The 17,901-nt window shown below is 40.6% G+C and overlaps 1 long non-coding RNA gene across 3 annotated transcripts; it reads left to right on the top strand.

Annotated features, from left to right (window-relative positions):
• Nucleotides 1-41: 41 nt before the first annotated feature.
• On the top strand, nucleotides 42-16,824 carry LOC121958042. Of its 3 annotated transcripts, none has more exons than XR_006106809.1 (3): nucleotides 42-189; nucleotides 15,676-15,825; nucleotides 16,147-16,824. It is a non-coding gene; the product is annotated as an uncharacterized LOC121958042 (long non-coding RNA). The 3 variants fall into 3 exon arrangements; XR_006106808.1 differs by lacking the exon at nucleotides 42-189 and adding an exon at nucleotides 1,849-2,323; XR_006106810.1 differs by lacking the exon at nucleotides 42-189 and adding an exon at nucleotides 1,852-2,323 and having other exon boundaries at nucleotides 15,676-15,813.
• Nucleotides 16,825-17,901: the final 1,077 nt, after the last annotated feature.

Raw genomic sequence — 17,901 nt, 5'->3', positions numbered from 1 at the left:
TTTATCTGTGAATCACTCTGAGACGGGGGCTGGTGCTGCGGGCCTGTAGGTCGCTGCAGGCTGGAGTGTTGCTTCACAGCAAGAATGGTCTTATGGAAATAGATCTCAGGCCAGGAAGTTTACTGAGCACATTCCTGCTCTCCAATGGATGAATACCAGGAAGAGAAAAAAAAGGCACTATCCATACTGGTAAGGTTCTAAGTAAGGATGTCCCGATTATGTTTAGTTGCCCTCGACCCAGATCCAAGTCATTTATTATTGAGTATCCACCAATACTGAGCCCCGATCTGATATTTTTGTTTCTTAGATTATACAGCTGCACGGTGCACGCTTTAAGAAGGTTTCTTTAAAGTTATTTTTAATAATACCTGCATCCAAGTTGCTTATTATCTGTGTTACAAAAAAAAGTTTTAAATGACAAACCCTCCCTCTAATTTTGTTGACCTCCCTGCATGTCTCTGTACCTTTCAGAGTCCAGTGTTTGTCGCTTCAGCAGCCTGTGTCTCAGTTACCTGACTGAGCTGTATTCTGTTAAGTGTTTATTTTAGTTTTCCGCACATCTTTTTGGTGAATTTTTGCTGTCCTGCTTGCATTGGCGAGCGCAGCTGTGGTTCACTTAGCATCGCTATCTGTCACTCTTCAGAACAAGGCGGAGAAACGCAGCAAAAAGGCAAAATGCGCGACTCTGACTGAGCTGAGATGAAAGAAGTGCTCATAACTTTAGTATATCATGTAAATGAACAGTCTCATTAATGGTGTGGGGTGTTTTGACGTGGGCAGGGTTCAGCCCCACCAATGGGGAGACAGATGGCTGAATGGAGTAGAGGGGCAAAGGCTGCCTGCAAAATGTAAAAACATTTGTGTGACAGCTGATGTAAAACAAAAGACCGGATGCTGTGTGAGCTTAATGCTCCTGATCCCGTTCAGTCCTAAAAATGCCTTGATGCCTTATCATGATAGTCATGGACAGTGGGTGCACCTGTATACATCTATTTAGTCTTATGCATTCTCTCCTTTTATGGAGTTCATACTGCCATGTTATTATCTCCCTCCCATATTCTGCTCTACATACTTGGCTTCTTATGGCATGGCTTACCAAAAATATATCTGCTGTAATCTACTGTACCCTGAAAATACTCCACCCACAATGCAGACACATGCACAAGTCTTTATTGCTATGTGGGAAGCCAGAGAGGGGTCTTGTCCTGGTTGCTAAACACTGTATGAGGGGGTTGGGCAGGGTCACAATCTGAGACACTTTCAGTAGGTGTGTAAAGTTACTATGGCCATGTAGAGCAAACATGCCTTCTCAATTAGGAAAGTGTTCACGGCAGCAAAATGTTGTGTTTCCCCTGAGTTTAGTGTCTGTGCAAAAAAAGATGACCAATGTAAAATATAAACATGAAGAAGAACAGGTGTAGAAATTAGGGGAAGGGGTGAAGCAACATGTGAAAGTGTTGAAAGTTTCCGAGTGTGCATGGTGCCACCAGTGTGTGGTTGGGTGGTTGAAGGGGAGGAGGGTGTAGTCACATGTAGAGCGAGTGTCAACAAATGGAACGGCCAATGTCTGTTTGACTGGCATGTGCATGGAAAATAGTCAGAATAGTGTAACACATCACAGTGTCATCTTGGCAAGGACAGAAAGCAAACTGTAATCATGACCAGACCGACTGGTATTGCATGGGATCTGGCAAAGATGGAAAAACACAAAGATAGACTGTAAATTTTGTATGCAACAACAAACCATAAAACATGTACTGATGGAATCCAACCTGTGCAATGAACAAAGAAAACAACTGTATGCTGCTGTATCAGACACCAGAATCAGAGTAACATTAAGTTATTTACTAAATCCCTCTGAAAACCAGTTACAGACTGTGAAAGCAGTGAAAGCAGTAATACCAAGACCTACTTGTGAGTGGCAGCAATATGCAGCGATGCGTCGAGACTGCCGGAAATTCAGAAGAAGAAGAAAAACTGAAGGCACGTTGTGAGTGCGAGCATCGCGAGATTTGGAAACTGGCGGCGAGATTCAACATGGCGGCGCACTGCTACTGAGGGAACACAACAAACGCGTAAAACTAAAACCTTAAAATAAGAAATTAAAAGACAATCTGATTCAGACTGCATGCTTCATCCATCCGCCACCTCCAACCCGGAACAACGCATCACCACAGCGGAGGATATAACCGAACTCGAAGCATTCATTGACCGCTATTACAACCTGCAGACCAGCACGGACCCGGACTCAACCAACCCAAACAAACCACAAAAGACAGACTCTTCAGGGGACACCGATGATCTACAAACCACCGAAATCGAGGTGAGTGAACTAGCAAGCACTAACTACAAACTGGACCTAGTAGCTTTCTAGTTAAACTACGATGAAATCAGACATCCGCAATAGCCTGGAGTTAGCCCACCACAACATCGTTCATTACAAAAATCAAAGCAGGGCTTACAAACCTCCGGAAAAACACAAATAAACTGAAACTTATGAAAGAGACTAACCTTAACCCCTAAAAACCTTTTCCATGCGCGACAACCTCACCTTCTCTCTGTCCTTTTTCATTTTGTTGTTGTTGTTGTTATTGTTGTTATGTTTTTGTGTCTTCATCATTTTACGTTTGTATCTTATTGAATGTCTGTGGTTGGTTATGGTACATGCGCAGACAGTGTATTGCCTCTCCACACACACACACACACACACACACACACACACACACTAATACATGCACACATGAATGAGGATGAGCACCCCCTCCTGAAGGGTCTGGGGGTCGCTCATCATGTCATCGACTTCTTCCATCCCCTCAATTCGGCACAATCCGTGTCAATCTGACACAAATAACCAATATTAACAACAAAAAGACTGTGCGCAGGGTGGGCAAACCTCCTCCTGGGGGTCTGGGCGTTGCTCACCTGCAGCCTGCTGTTGATGTGGATGAGCACCCCCTCCTGAAGGGTCTGGGGGTCGCTCATCATGTCATCGACTTCTTCCATCCCCTCAATTCGGCACAATCCGTGTCAATATTAACAACAAAAAGACTGTGCACAGGGTGGGCAAACCTCCTCCCGAGGGTCTGGGCGTTGCTCACCTGCAGCCTGCTGTTGATGAGGATGAGCACCCCCTCCTGAAGGGTCTGGGTGTTGCTCATCATGTCATCGACTTCTTCCATCCCCTCAATTAGAAAAAAACAAATTTCACACATAACTCAACCAATATTAACAAACAGACTGTACACCAGGGTTGGCAGACCTCCTCCCAAGGGTCTGGGTGTTGCTCACCTCTGGTATACAACCAAGATGAACTTTATGGTTTTTTTGTGTTTTCCTGTTAATCTAATGAATTCCTGTTTGTCATTTGATTCATGACTTAATTATTTACAATGATGTATGCAGAATCTGAAGGCAACGAGACCAGATTTTGATATTATTAGCACTCTGTTTTCTGTTTGTTGTAGTATTTGTTTTGTTTCTGCCAAACAGCTTGGTTCACTTTAGTTCAATACACATAGGCACTGTTACTTTTGCCTTTCCATTGTCAAAACTTAAGGGTGGTACTAATAAAACCAGTCCATTCAGTCCAGGTTTGTAACCTGTCTGATGAGGTATCATGAGCACTGATCTAATACTAAATGGTGGAGCTTGAAACAAACTTGTTGTATAAGATGAGATGATTTTCTTTTGGTATTTAGCTCCTTAGCAGGAGCAGTTTAGAACTGTTTGCTAACACAGAGTAAATATGCTTTATTCTTTCAACATTGGATTGTGTTGTTACCGCACTGCCTGGCTAACTGGCGTTGATGAATTTGTCATGTCGGTCTTCCAGATTCCTTTTTAGATGACGAACAGATTACCAACACCTCCTGGAATGGAGAGTTATTTTCATTCATTCATTCATGTATGCCTGCTGCTTAGCTATGACTGTAGTCTTTGCAGTGTGTTCAAGTGCAAGTTTTTGGCAGAGACACAAGGTAATGTGAGGTGATGTAACCATCAACCTTCATTACTGAAAGCTCTGTGATGCTGCTTTGGTGTGTCTGGGCCCTTAAAGTGACCCTTAGTTGAAAGTGAACCACTGAATATGTTATCTGGATATTCATTTTTTTTCCACAGACTTGTCTGATTATTGAATGTACAGCATTATTTGCTCTGACTTACTAATGGGTGACAAAGTACAGGAAGAAACAGTTAGTGTTTTGGTAGGGTGTGTACTCTGAACACCTGAATAACACACTTTTGTTGGCCCACTGAACAGTTTCGTACCCCTTGTCCTTAATTCTCCAAGTGTGTTGGACTCTATGGTTGAGGTGATCAGCATTCATCCCATAGATGTTCATTCATATGATGTTGTGATTGAGCGCTGTCGGCTGTCCACTTGTGTTTTCCGGATCAATGAAGTTAATCAAGTACATATACAGGGTCTTTTATCAATAGATATAGATAAGATTTCTTGAGATAAGATAAGAAAGTTAATCCTTTGAAACCCTTTTTTTTCAAAACATGGGAAGAAGGCAATGAGCAACAAAGAGGAAATACCCTCCTCTCAGGGGGAAAAAGTTGCAGCAAATCAGTGAAAAGCACAAGAAAACTACCAGAGAATTAGTGAAATAAATAAATAAATGACCTGGGGAGAAATTGTTTAAAAAATATTTTAATTCTGTATTATTATTTTGAATATTTGATTATGTTTTTCCCTGTTCCCCCCTTTCTCTCTACACAGTTTTTCCTACCTTTAAAAAAAAAAAATCTAATTCTACTAATTTCTTGCAATTTGTATAACATTTCTTATCAAGTTGCTCATTGCCTCCCCCCCATGTTTCTGAAAGAAATAACCAATTTGCTAAGAAAAGTGATGTTAATTCAAGTTTCAGAGGTTTGAAAATGCAGCACAAGCAAAAGAGGACAGTCTCTGGTTGGTTGGTAAGTTCCTCTTTTTTATGTTTCATTTCCTTTCTTAAGTATTTCCTTTGACTGAGAAAACTGGAAGAAAACTTTGGGGTGACTTGCAACAGAGGTCGCAGAGTGAACAGAAGCAGGTTGTCATGGTTACAGCTGTCCCAGGTCGCCAGAGCAGGCCGTTCTTATGCATATTTTAAAGATTGATGCTTCATTAAATGAGTAGCCAACGGGTTACAGTATGTTGACCGGATAAACTTAACATATAGGTCATATGTCTGTGTGAAGTATTGTCATACAGCAGAGACACGCCCTGTACTTTCTGCATTCTGAGCTCCTTAAATAAACCTGGAACATGCTCTGTTTAAGGAGTGTGTTTGTGTATGTGTGTGTGCGTGTGTGCGTGTGCATGCATGCTTGGGCAAAAACATAATTGCCATCATGTCATAATGCTTACCAGCATGCAGCATGCCTCGCTCTGTCCTCAGACAAGGCCTGTGATTGGCTGAGGCGGTGGATCACTCGCCTCCTCTTTGGCTGAAGCAGTTGTTCACGAGGGTTAGCATTCGAGAACGGCGTGTTCATACACACACACACACACACACACACACACACGGTCTGTGTGGTGTTATTTCCTCAACCTTCCTCTGTTTGTTCCCTCAGTGATTCACAGCAGAAAGTTCATTGCTTGCACAGCAAGTCCGGTCACGAGCCAGAGGTCAAGTATGATTCAAAGCATGCCTCGGTAAAACAGAGAGATGTTGCAGTAGCATAAAATGTGCTTTTACTCATACAATAAGAATTAAATCGTGTCTTTACACTCTGTAATAATCCCGTCAGCATCATGTGTCCCAGATGTTGTGTTTCATACCACTTGTGTACTTGAAACTCGTGATCATGCAGAAGTGTCCCACCCCGTTTCTAGAGCCATCTCAGGATTTATCATATCAGGACATCAAGTCAGACAGTGTCTTAAAATCAGTTTAATGAAAGTCTTACTCACACAGAAAAAGCCACTCCCCAAAACAAAGAAACAAACAAAGAAACAAGCAAAAAAAGAAAAAACAGCTTACCAGCCCTTTATTCCTATTTTTGTCTATGTAATGCTGCCTGAAGGAGATGCTTTATGTGACAGAAAGGGCCGTAAGTTGAATATCACTGAACTTTTCTATTCTTTGGATTTAATATCACATTTCCATAAAGTTGGGGAACTCACAAGAGACAAATTAAAAAGAGAATGGTTAAAATAAAAGCAGCAGAATCTGAGACTGCCTACATTTTAGTCCAGGTCAAGCTAGAAAAACCACCAAATTACCCATAATTCAGTTATAGTCACTGTCTTAACACGCCCTGCCAGGGAAATACTCACATCTGTCAAACTCCACTGCTTCAGTTTGAACAGTGCCTTGTTGGCCCAAGCTGAAGAAACCCTGATGACACCATCCTTGTGATGACTCCCCAGGAGGAGACTCACCATGACCAGTCCACTCACTAACTCATTACCTGTCGCGACGGTTGTTTCCACCTTGTGAGTCTTTGTGTGTCATCATTGCAAAATGCGGTCCTGCTGATACCTGCTGTAACAGAAACTAACCCTGAATACATGTACACTCAAGTGTGTCAGACCCTGCCACAGAAGGTGGTGATATGCTGTCTTTCAGCTAGCTGCTATTTGACCTTCCTCTGGTTGACCTATTACGTCACATCCCAAGCAACTTCGCAAGCGGCAAATAAGCTTCAAGTCCAGTGCTGCACATGTAGTGCACACTTTGTGCCTTTGTCTTGTTTTGTTCTCATCCCTTCTTCTTTTTCTTTTGTTTTTCCTCGCTGTCCTCTTTGAATTTATGCTGTTTGACTGCCCAGCATAGGGACAATGGAGCATGCGCAGAATGCCTAGTCCAGTTCGGGTCTGATTGAGGTGTATACATAAAAGAGTAAATTGACCCCCAGCCGCAGAAATCTGAATTATAGTTGAACTAGAACTTTTTATTTCTAATTGTGGATAACTTTTTTAGAAACAGGAGTAAGCTAAAAGCAGAACGTAACAAAAAAAAGACGCTCAAGTGGAGCTCATCAGTGCAGATGGATTATAAGCATGACCGTAACTTCACGGTGCAATTAACATGAAGGGAGTTCCATTTGTCTGAATGTACAATCAAATTGTCAGCACTTCTCAGAATCTCAGAAGTTTGACAGGTTTCCCTACTTCTTTTTATCTCCGCTGTTACATCCATCCAAAAAAAACAGACTCTGGAAACCAGCAGAGCACCCATTGGCTGAAGTCTGCTGCCATGCGTTCTGTGATTGGTTGAAGTTCTTGATCATGCACGGGGCATGCAGGCAGATTATGTCAGCATCCCCTGGAGGAAGTCTGTTGTTTTCTTTTTTATAGCACTGCTCTAGTGAGCTGGCTTCACGCAGGCGGGGATTTCTGCTCATTGCTGCTGAGACTGCTTTCACTGTTGGAATTTCCGTGTGCAATAGGCCCGTTTATTATGTCCCTGTTTGGTTCATAGAATTACACCTGTCCCCTCTATTGTTTTTCATACTTTTGCTGAAGTTGGTTTCACTCTGAAAAGTAAACTGCACAGAGTGTTGCTGCCCCGCTTAAACTCAATCTGTCAAAGAGCTAACAGGTTCTTGTCTGAGGACCTCAGACTGTGCAAAGACTACATTCTAAGAAATAAAGATGCAAACTAGAACCATAGAGGGTTCTGTGGCTTGTTCCCGTAGGAGAAACCTTTTTCGTTCCTCATGGAACTTTTCATGCGTTCTGAGGAAGGTTCCACCCAGACCCCCCTATGTGAGGTTGTACAGAGAACCCTTCTTTGGTGTAAAGGCTCCACCCAGAATCCTTTCTGGGGGTTCTCACTAAAACCCACCTTGGAGGTCTTACAGAGAACCTTTTCATATACCAAGGGTTTTATCCATGGTAGAATTCAACAGGGGGACTCTATGGAGAACCCGTTTATATTCCTAGGGTTTATCTTGAACCCATCCAAGCGATTCTACGGAGAACCCATTTTTATTCCAGGGGTTTAAATCGTAACCCAACAGAGGGTTTGACCAAGAACCCTTTCATATTCAAGGAATTTGATTGAGAACCCACCCACAGGACTCTACTGAGAACCCATTTACATTCCAAGGGTTTAAACTAGAACCTTCCCAAGGGACTCTATTGTGGACCCTTTTGTATTTCAAGGGTTTCATCTTGAACCCACTCTGGGGGCTCTTCCTCAGAATCGTCACCTGACCGCTGTGACGTGTCCTTATCAGCTGTTCTTCCCAGGCGTGGTCAGCCTGACGGACCTGACAGGTCTATCTGGCAGACCACGCCCCCCGCTGTTCTCCGGAGGAGAGAGTCCCAGGTGTGGGAAAGCATGAAGGCCCCCTCGTCCTGGTTGATGGTGTCCTTGCTCCGCTTTCTGATTTCAATAGCCTCTTTGATTGTTGGTCTCTGATCCTTAATCAATCAATAATCGATCAATAATCCTTGTGTTGTCTGATATTGCTGATTTTAAGGTTTTCTTGTTCTGCCTTTTCTTTTTCTGTTCTTGTAAATTGCCTCGCTGTTTCCTTCTCGCTCTCCTGCTGGTGTAAACAGTCTTCCTTTCTCCCCCATGTATGTTTTATTACATGACCTGCATGATATTTCGTGTATTACGTTGCATTTTTTGTCTTGTTCTGTCTTTTCTTTAGGGTGAACCAGAAGCTGTCCCAGTTTAGTATGTGGTTTATTGCCATTTTGTGTTTTTTCATGAACCTTTGTATTGGTTCTGTTATCGCCCAGATATATCGTATGGGCACTGTGTTTTTGAAGTTTGTTTTTTGCATGTCTTTTGCTTTTTGTTCTTTTGGTTTATTTTCTTTATTTATGACCTGCTGTTTTCCTTTGTTTGTGGCCCATTTGTGGTATTGACAGCGCTCGAGTGCATGTTGTATGTGTTTTTCCTCCTCCTGTCTATTCCCCTCGTCCTTTATCATGCTGGCCCGTTCATATAAATTTCTGACAACTGACAGTTTGTGTGCGGTGGGGTGCTCGGAGTAAGTTCTGATCAGTGTGTGTAGGTTTTCTGTAAGCTGTTATTTTTATGCTTCCATCATCTTTGTGGTGGATTTTTATGTCCACAAAAGCTATTGTCCTGTCTGTTTCCTCTTCGTTGGTGAATTTTATGTTTTGTTATGTGAGTTTTATGTTCTTGCGCAATGTGTAGTGTGACATCAACGGGGGTTTTTGTGAATAATGATAAGACATTGTGTGAAATGAGGATCTTATGTGTTTCTACTTTCATGTTTTTGAGTTCTTGTACCAGTTATTTTAAGTTTTTGCAATGGTGTTCTGTTAAACCAGGAATGGGTTTGAATATTTCAACCAGGGCTTTTGATAAGTTGTAGGTGACTGATCCGATGCTGTCTACAATGGGGCACAGAGGGGAGTCCTTTTTGTGTATTTTGGATGTTCCATAAATTCGTGGGGGTGACACTTGCTGTGGGTATTAAGCTGTCATATGTGTCCTGTGTTATTTTTTTGGACTCTAGTAAGAGTTTTAGGAGAGTTTTTTTTTCTTTTCTTCTGTGGGATTTTTTTTTTTCAGAATTTCATATGTGTTACTGTCCCCTAATATAGTTTCCATCTGTGTTTCATATGAATTGTGTGCATGACCATCATCGTCCCTCCCTTTGTCTGCTGGTAGAATGGTGATTGACTCGTCTTTTTTTAAGTCTATTGCTTTTCTTTCTTCTTTTGTGACGTTGCTTTGTGGTAATCTGGCTGAGTTGACTTTACCTGTGACCGTGTTTTGTAATTCTGCTTTTTGTCCCGGATCCTGGATTTTATGATGTGCCAACTCTATTGCTAATCTTGATGTAGTATTTTTCCTGGTGTAATGGCGAAATGGCGATATAGTGCAAAGGCACCACAATATGACTTGATGTGCACATTAAATTAAATTGAGGTTAAATGAAAAAAAAAATCTTAAAATGAATATTCGTATATCAGTTACTCGCCCTGTGTTAAATCTGTGCAGAAACCTTTTTTTTCTAGCATTCCTCCGCAGTGAACAATACTGCAAAAATAGTGTTATAAAGAGTGATCTTCAGTGGAGTAATTATTGAAGTAATTATCTTGTAATGTGTCATAGTTACAATATGCTATCAAACTATAGGTCACACAAGAGCAAAAGAAAAGGAAAAAGAAAGGAACTCAGATGGTGGGGTTATTGTTGAACATATAAAATACAGCTTGTAATGTAATCCGCGGAGGAAAAGCTATAACATATTATTAAACATAATTATATAATGATAAGTATGACTTTGATTGTGACCTAAAAGCAGCTCAGTGATTGGTTAGAGGGAGGAGCAGGGAGGTCAGTTGGAGGTCCTCCTGTACTCACGGAGAAACTTGTTATGCAGTTAGTTTGCCGAAGGTGCAGCCAGACATTCCACACTCCCCGAGTCTGTTTACTTCGTCCTCTCTGCGGTCTCTCCCTCGTACTCACAGGCCCTTAACCCTTTGAAACCCTGAGCAAATTGACCTGATTTCTTTCAAAAACATGAGAAGGCAATGAGCAATGAAAGAAGAAATGACCCAAAAATTAAAAAGAAATTAGCGAAAAGTGCAGGAAAATAACCTGGAAAGTAGTCAAAAAAGAAATAAAGTAAAAAAAACAATGAAGAAAAAACAAGGAAATGACCTTGAAAAAGTGCATTAAAATATAACATAATCTTTAATGTAATTCTGATAATTATTTCCCTAGCTTTTTTCCTTTTCGCTCCACATTTCCCCTAACATTTAAAACAATCTTTTTTCCCTTAAATGTGTTTTGCCTAACATTTTTCTTTTTTCTCTAGACATTTTTCTATAGCCTTTTAAAAAAATAATTTTCTAAATTTACTTTTTTTTTTGCAATTTGTAGAACATTTCTTACCAAGTTCCTCATTGACTTTAATTTCCTCATGTTTTTTAAAAAAAGAAATCACACTGCTACTGCAGGTTGGTTCATGTCCTGCTTATTTCTGTGAGAGTGTAAAACAACATGTTTGTGATGCACGCTCCACCGCATTCTGGATATGATTGTACTGATGTGTGTTCAGGTTGGAGGCTGTTTATACAAGTGAATACAGCATGGTTACAGAGAATCTGTGTGTTCGGGTGGAGGAACACTGTGTGCAGATGGAGGTGGAGCAGCGGTGTGTGCAGGTGGAGAATCAGAAAGAAGCCGCGAGTGCAGGAGGAGAAACCACGTGTGTGGGTGTGCCGAGTGCCGAATGTGGCTGGTGGGGCTTGTCTCTGAACTGTTGATCCAGTTGGCTGTTCCAGTTGGATCCTTGTTTCTCAGAATGGGCATGCTCAGACTGTTTCTCTGTATCTCAGTCTGGGCATGCTCAGACTGACGGTGAAGGCGATGTTTTTGAGCTGATAGAGATCTGCTCTGCAGATAAAAAAAAAATACATTATGGTTTACACCAAAAAAAGCTGAAATTTTGTAGAATATTTTAGTTTTGATTTATTTTTCATATAATTTAACATATGTAGAAATGAGGTCTGTGCCTAACATAGGCCTTACAGTTTGATTTTGTTGTTCCAAGAGACAATTTTAACCCTTTAAAACCTAGTTTAACATCAGCTGTCTTGTGCTGCGGTCAGGCACCACACTATTTAACCTTTTGTCCCGTGTTGGTACTCCTGCTTGCTCTTTTCAAACTGGGGGCATGTCAGTCAACTCTTGCTGAATGTGCAACACATTCTCAAATGGAAGTAGTTGCAGTGGATTTCCACGTCTACAGATTATGTTTTAAGTATCCTTTTGCATATGCTGTTTATGTTTTGGGAAGCCGCTGCTGTGATGTCAACAAATGATCATGGTGGCACGTGGTTATGTCCACAATACACATGCTGGCATGGATGGTTAGGTTTAGAGGACGAAGGCAAACGGTCAGATGTAGAAACAAAAACATAACATTCAGACAGGAAGCGAACACCAGACATTCAAATCAAAGTCCAGGACTTGTTGGATGCATCCGCTGCCCCCCTCCGTCCCTTATATTACATTGTCACCATCAGCGTTTCAATCTGTCTCTGTCCTGCTGTGTTTCACGCGCATGCAATAGGCTCTGACAAGCCACGTTGCCCATGTGCGCGTTATGCGCCTGTTTGACCGCGTATAATAACACCACGGTCGGTTCTGTCCACCTGCATTCTCAGCTGCGATGTTTCATGCACATAAAAGAGCTGAGAATGAGAACGAGTTGGTGTGTAACACGCTGACTATGATTATAAGTATCTCATACAACTTCACATCAAAAAGCAGAACCATCCCTTTAAGAATATCATTTATTCTCCTTTCCTTGTTGCCCCCTTGATTCTTGTAGTCTTGTTTTCTTGTAGTCTTGTCAGTTGGAAAAGCTATTTTATACAATGACATTACAATGGAAATTGTTGGCTGTATTATGAAGTGTTACCGTTCTTATTTCCCCCAATTCCACTTGTGGACATCACAAAACAATATGAAGTATGGCAGGATCGGAACTGGGATTTAACTCGTGATATGACAGCCACATCAAAAATATGGTGCTCATTTATATAACGTGACAAATTAAGACCAAACACTTGGCCAGGACACTCTTGAACAAGATTTTTTTCTACTTTTAGTTTTTTTTTATCTGGTTTAATAAAGGTTAAATGATTATTTAAAACAAAAAACCTAAACCAAATAAAAGGACCACATGGAGATGAGAGAGGGTCAGTAGTGACGCCTGCAGCCTCATTAACACAATGCTGGCATACGTTCGCTTCGGGGAAGTTGTGTTCCTTGAAAACCTTTTGGAAGGTCACATTCGAGTTATATCACAAAGCAATTTTAGTTTCAAACTGTCTTGAGGCTTTTCAGTAGGTGACTCTTCTGCAGTCTGTGGTCATTTGCAGCATCATTTTCCATGATGTTCAGCACTTATCTAAAATTTGCAATGACCTCCAGCTGCAGTGTGGTTGTCCTTGAAGCAGACCTGGGTAAACACTCAGAGGACTTCACATTTCACAAAATAACAGTGCGTGAAATGCAGAGTGCCGGCCCCACCTAGTGTCACATATTGTACGCTAGTAACGCCTTCACCTTGGCCATGCTGTTTACAGCCACACTTGGCAGCCTTTGTGTTATGTAACGTGTTTTTCTCTTGCAGACAGAGAGACAGAGGTGCAGCTGTTTGTGTTCCTGGAAAGTGTTGAGAGCCTGATGAGCCTCAGCATGTGTTACTGGAAAGACGGCGCAGAGAAACATCCTAACGTTTGAAAAGCAATAACAGTACAAAACAAGCAGCCAAACTGTGAAAAGCTACAGCTGGTAACTTTTATAAAAATAACTTCTTTGCCAAATTTGCTGCAACTGTCACTACATCCACACAGCATGAGACAGATAATCTGTGAAAAAAATGATGCCTGTAATGGCATTTGCCACAATATACCATGGCTGAAGGAAATCAACCAATCAGAAGTGAGGAGTTTCTGACGCAGCTGTCAGCCATGTTAATAACTGCTTGTGAACTAAGACTAGGCAGGGCCGATCAAATAAGAATCAAGATTCTGTGACTGCATCGCCTATTTCTCACTTCAGAAGTTTTCAGAAACATATTTTAGTGTATTGTTTAATTGTAAAATGAGAATGTTTGCTCTGGGTGGTACTAGGTTTTTGTTTGACTGCTGGCCAGTTCACAAATGTTTTCTTTTTACAGCAAAACGGTGAACTAAAGTAATTTTCTGAAAACATTTAAAATGAGAAATTGGCAATGCAGTGAGAAAATCTTTATTCATTTTGGTCAGCGTTGCCTAGTTTTACAGTTAGACAGCAGTTCATAGCTCTGATTGGTTGTTTTCACTCACTCATGATGGATTCTTGTAAATATCACCAGAAGCGCTATTAGGAAGAGAAACTTAACAATGTCTTGACTGTATACTATATTCTTTGGACTTGTCTAATCTTAATCTTCTTGTCATATTTAAATGAGATCTGTGTGTGTTCAGCAAAAGCCTACATAGAGGAACAGCTCTGCTATACTTGGACTTTTTTGTGTCTGTTTTATGCTTACTTTACTATGACTTTTTCTTTTTTGAGTCTTTTTAAATTTTTTTTTCTTTAATTTTTATTATGACATACTTTACCATGACCTTTTGGACAGACTATACTATGACTTTTTTGACATACTATTCCATAACAATTTTTGACATGGTGTACTATGACTTTATAAAAAATACTAAAAACGTTTAAGACATTTTTTTTCATTTATTACGACGACTTTTATGACAAGCTATATTAATGTTTTTGACATTTTATAATGACTTTTTTTTTTTTTTACATGCGAACCAAAGATGTTTGTTTTACATTCCATATTATGACATCTCTGATAGCTATACTTTGATGTTTTTGATGATTTTTGAGCTCAAAAATCATCAAAAATGCCATAGTATAGTATGATACTCAAAAATGATCAAATTCATCATCTAGTATGTTGAAAAATGACAAAATATGACATGTCCAAAAAACAACTGAAAACCACATTAAATAGCTTGTCGAGACACTTCATAGTACAGCATATTGAAAAAGTGACTGGTTAGCATTGATTTATCGCAGAGTGGCCAAAAATGTCTTTGTGAAGTTACCAAACAGTACTCTCAATTTGGGTTTTTTACAGATGTTTATGTATGCTCTCAAGGTGTAATGTTGTCATCACCACTCTTTTTCCGCGTAGTTAGCTCTGTGTTTACCACAGTTTCTGTTATCAAACGCCTGCAGTGCTTAAAACACTTGCTACTGTTTTTGTTTGTTTTGCCAAATCGAAACTGCTGTACATAAGTTTTCATAGCAAAAACCATTTATACATCTGCTGATTATTTATCTGTCAACGTGCAGGCCGCGGTTGTTGGACTGTCACAGTTGTAGTTGTGCCACTGTTACTGTAGTGAAATGGCAAAATACATCTGGTGGTGAAAAAAACTGTCAGACCACATTTCTAAATATTTCTGCTCATCCCTCAGACCCTACGTCACCATCAAGAGAAAGGCTACACTTTGCATCAGGGAAATCAAATCTTCCAGTACTATTTTTTAACAGATAATCTTATCTTTTTTTTTAACATATTATAGGCTTGCATTTATATTCAACACACTTTGTGGCATGATGAACATATTTTTAAATAATCTTTCTTCTATTTAATTTTTTGTTTTGGTAGTATAATGCACATATTTTTGAATACTTCAACATTTTTAGGTTCATTATTCTCTTTGCTTATACATGGTATTAGAGCAAACAGTAAAATGTCACATTTTATCCTAAGGATCAACAAAGTATTTATGATTCTGATCCACTCCTAAATTTGCTATTTACCCATGTATCAGCCATCTATCAAATAAAACTTGAAAATATGTAAGGTTTCATAATTTCTGTTTTCATACGCTTCTCAGGTATTACTTTTGAGACATTACATGTCTAATATTGAATGTGAATGTCAATGCCACACATGCAGATCTTTATATTGTTTAAAAACTGTTCAAAAAGTATTGTGATCATATAATATGGTAATGTGCTGTTTGATTTATGCAAGTAGAAAAAAATGTGCTTTGTAAAACACATTTAATTATAGAATAGTAAAGTTGCATACATTTCAAAGCAATTTGGAGATATGAGAGCTGGCTAAAACATTTTTGCTTGTTTTGTGCTTTTGCAGCTCTGAGGATACTACTCATGATTACCAGCCTGATCCTGATATTTTCTTTCCTTAAAGGTGCAGTTGGTAACATTGAGAAGAGAGAAATTTTGTACGAGTACAGCCTGCAGGTCCCTTCTCCTCCCTCTCTGCTTCACTGCACCACCTCCACAGGCTCGTAACCATGGCAACTGATGTGGCCACGGACACCACATGGTGAATACACTGGTAAAAATTAAATACAAACAATTAAGACATAAATAGTGTGTTTTAATATAACTGTAGTTACTGTTTTTTAGCTAGAGATGTGCTCTTCATCACATTATCTGTGTATTTATAAATTCCAACTCAAATCAGCTTGTGTGATGCCCGTAACATTACAGTGTTTCTGAATGTATGGTAGCATTCGCTTGATATTGAATTGTTTAGCTAATGTCAGCTAACACATTAGCTGCCACAGCCAGATAGAAGGTACGCTTGTAAATTAGCAGCTCATTTACATCTGTCATGCAATGCAAACTCACTGACATGTTGTATGTATTGATACAGTTATTTTGAGAGTGTGGCTCTGGACTCCGCTGAAGAAATCACCCCCACAACTGATACAAGGAGCAGGTGGGGAGAGGAGGGAGCTGGGGCGTCTTGTGGACCAAACACAGAGGACCTCGGCTTTTGCAGGAGGGATCCTTGCGCCTGATAGGGGGCCTGTAACCAACTCTCCAGATGCAGGGGAGGACAGCAGACCACCATAAATCTACGTCATGTTACATGGCAGTGTGGGACTCTCAAAAGTGGTGATACAAGGCCAATGTGTCTTGTCAACCCTTTACCAATTTCCAGCTCGGACAATACTACTACAGTAAGCCTTGTTACATGTAAATAGTATGAGTATTTTATTGTAAATAGAAAGTATGTTGAAAAATGTAAAAATATTACATGTCCAAAAAACAGCTGAAAACCACATAAAACAGCATGTCGAGACACATCATAGTATATAGCATGTCAAATAAACACCCCAAAATATCATTATGTAGCATGTGGGAAAAAAATGACCAAAACGTAATAGTTTAGTATATCCAAAAAATGTAAAAAATATTACATGTCCAAAAAACACCTGAAATGTACAAAAAATAGCACGTTTAAGACAATTCATATTATAGAATGTTGAAAAAAAACCCATTGTAATATGGTTATGGTTTGGGGGTTTTGTTTTCTAGTTTTTCCTTGTTTCTAGTTACTGTTATTTCCTGCTTTATTTTTTATTTTTACCTTTTGTGTCTCAACTGTGCTTTTTCTCTGTGTCTCTCTGTGTCTCCCTCTCTATCTCTGTGTCTCTCTATTCCCCTAATTCTGTGTCCCTCTGTCTCTGTTTCCCAGATTAGTTTCAACCTGTGCTATCAGTCTTGTCTATCCTTCCCGCTCAGTCTCCCCTGCACACTGTTTCTGTTTGAGTCTCGTTTGCTCCAGCCTAGTGTTCCCAGTCGCACCTTCCTTAGTTAACCAATCCCGTGTTTCTCTCCTGCTCCCGTGTCCACCTACCCAGCTGTGTGTCACTGTCTTGATTAGTTATTTTCTGTATACCTGTTTCCTTTCGTACTTTGTCAGTTAGTCTGTTGTCCTTGCTGTGTTCCTGTTGTCCCTGTCTGTTCCTGTTGCTTTGATCCTCTGTGTTTCACCGTCTCGTCACCTGAGTTCCTGGTTTGTTTTAGTTCAGTTTTTGAGCATGTTTTATTTTGTACTTTGTATTTTTGTTCACCTGTTGTTTTTTTTGTGAATGGATAATTTTCAGCATTAAACCTCGCTTGCAGTTTATACTTCTGGCTCCCTTTTTGTTCATTCTGCATTTTGGTCCCTTATCCTGCCTCACACGGGACAGAACAAACTGACCCAATCATGGACCCAACAGAACATTTTTTTGCCACTGCCTTCTCCTAACCCATCTGGGGAACCTGCCTGGCCTTGGGGGGGCACGTCTTAGGTCCTTAAAAAAGACTCCCAAGCCACTCAAGAAGAAGGTCCCCACACCCAGCTTACCAGCCGCCAGTCTCCCTGTCAGCCGGCTAGCCTCCAGCCTTCTCCTGACAGGAATCCAGTTCCGGCCAGCTGACGCTGCAGTTTGCTCTGTTGCTTCTGATTGGGTCAATGCCACACTCTGCTCTGCGCCTTCCGGCTAGGCTGATGCCGCAACCTTCTCCACACTTCTCCACACTTTCCGGCTGCGTATGTACCCAACGTCAGTTCAGAGTACCCGGCCTTCTTGGAATCTCTGGGCGGTGCCCTGGAAAGGGTGCTGACTACTTCTTC

This window comes from Plectropomus leopardus, chromosome 18 (genome assembly GCF_008729295.1).
Source record: "Plectropomus leopardus isolate mb chromosome 18, YSFRI_Pleo_2.0, whole genome shotgun sequence".
NCBI classification, from domain to species: Eukaryota; Metazoa; Chordata; class Actinopteri; order Perciformes; family Serranidae; genus Plectropomus; species Plectropomus leopardus.
Note: the sequence above shows the minus strand (reverse complement) of the source record. Positions and strands in the feature narration are given on the sequence as shown.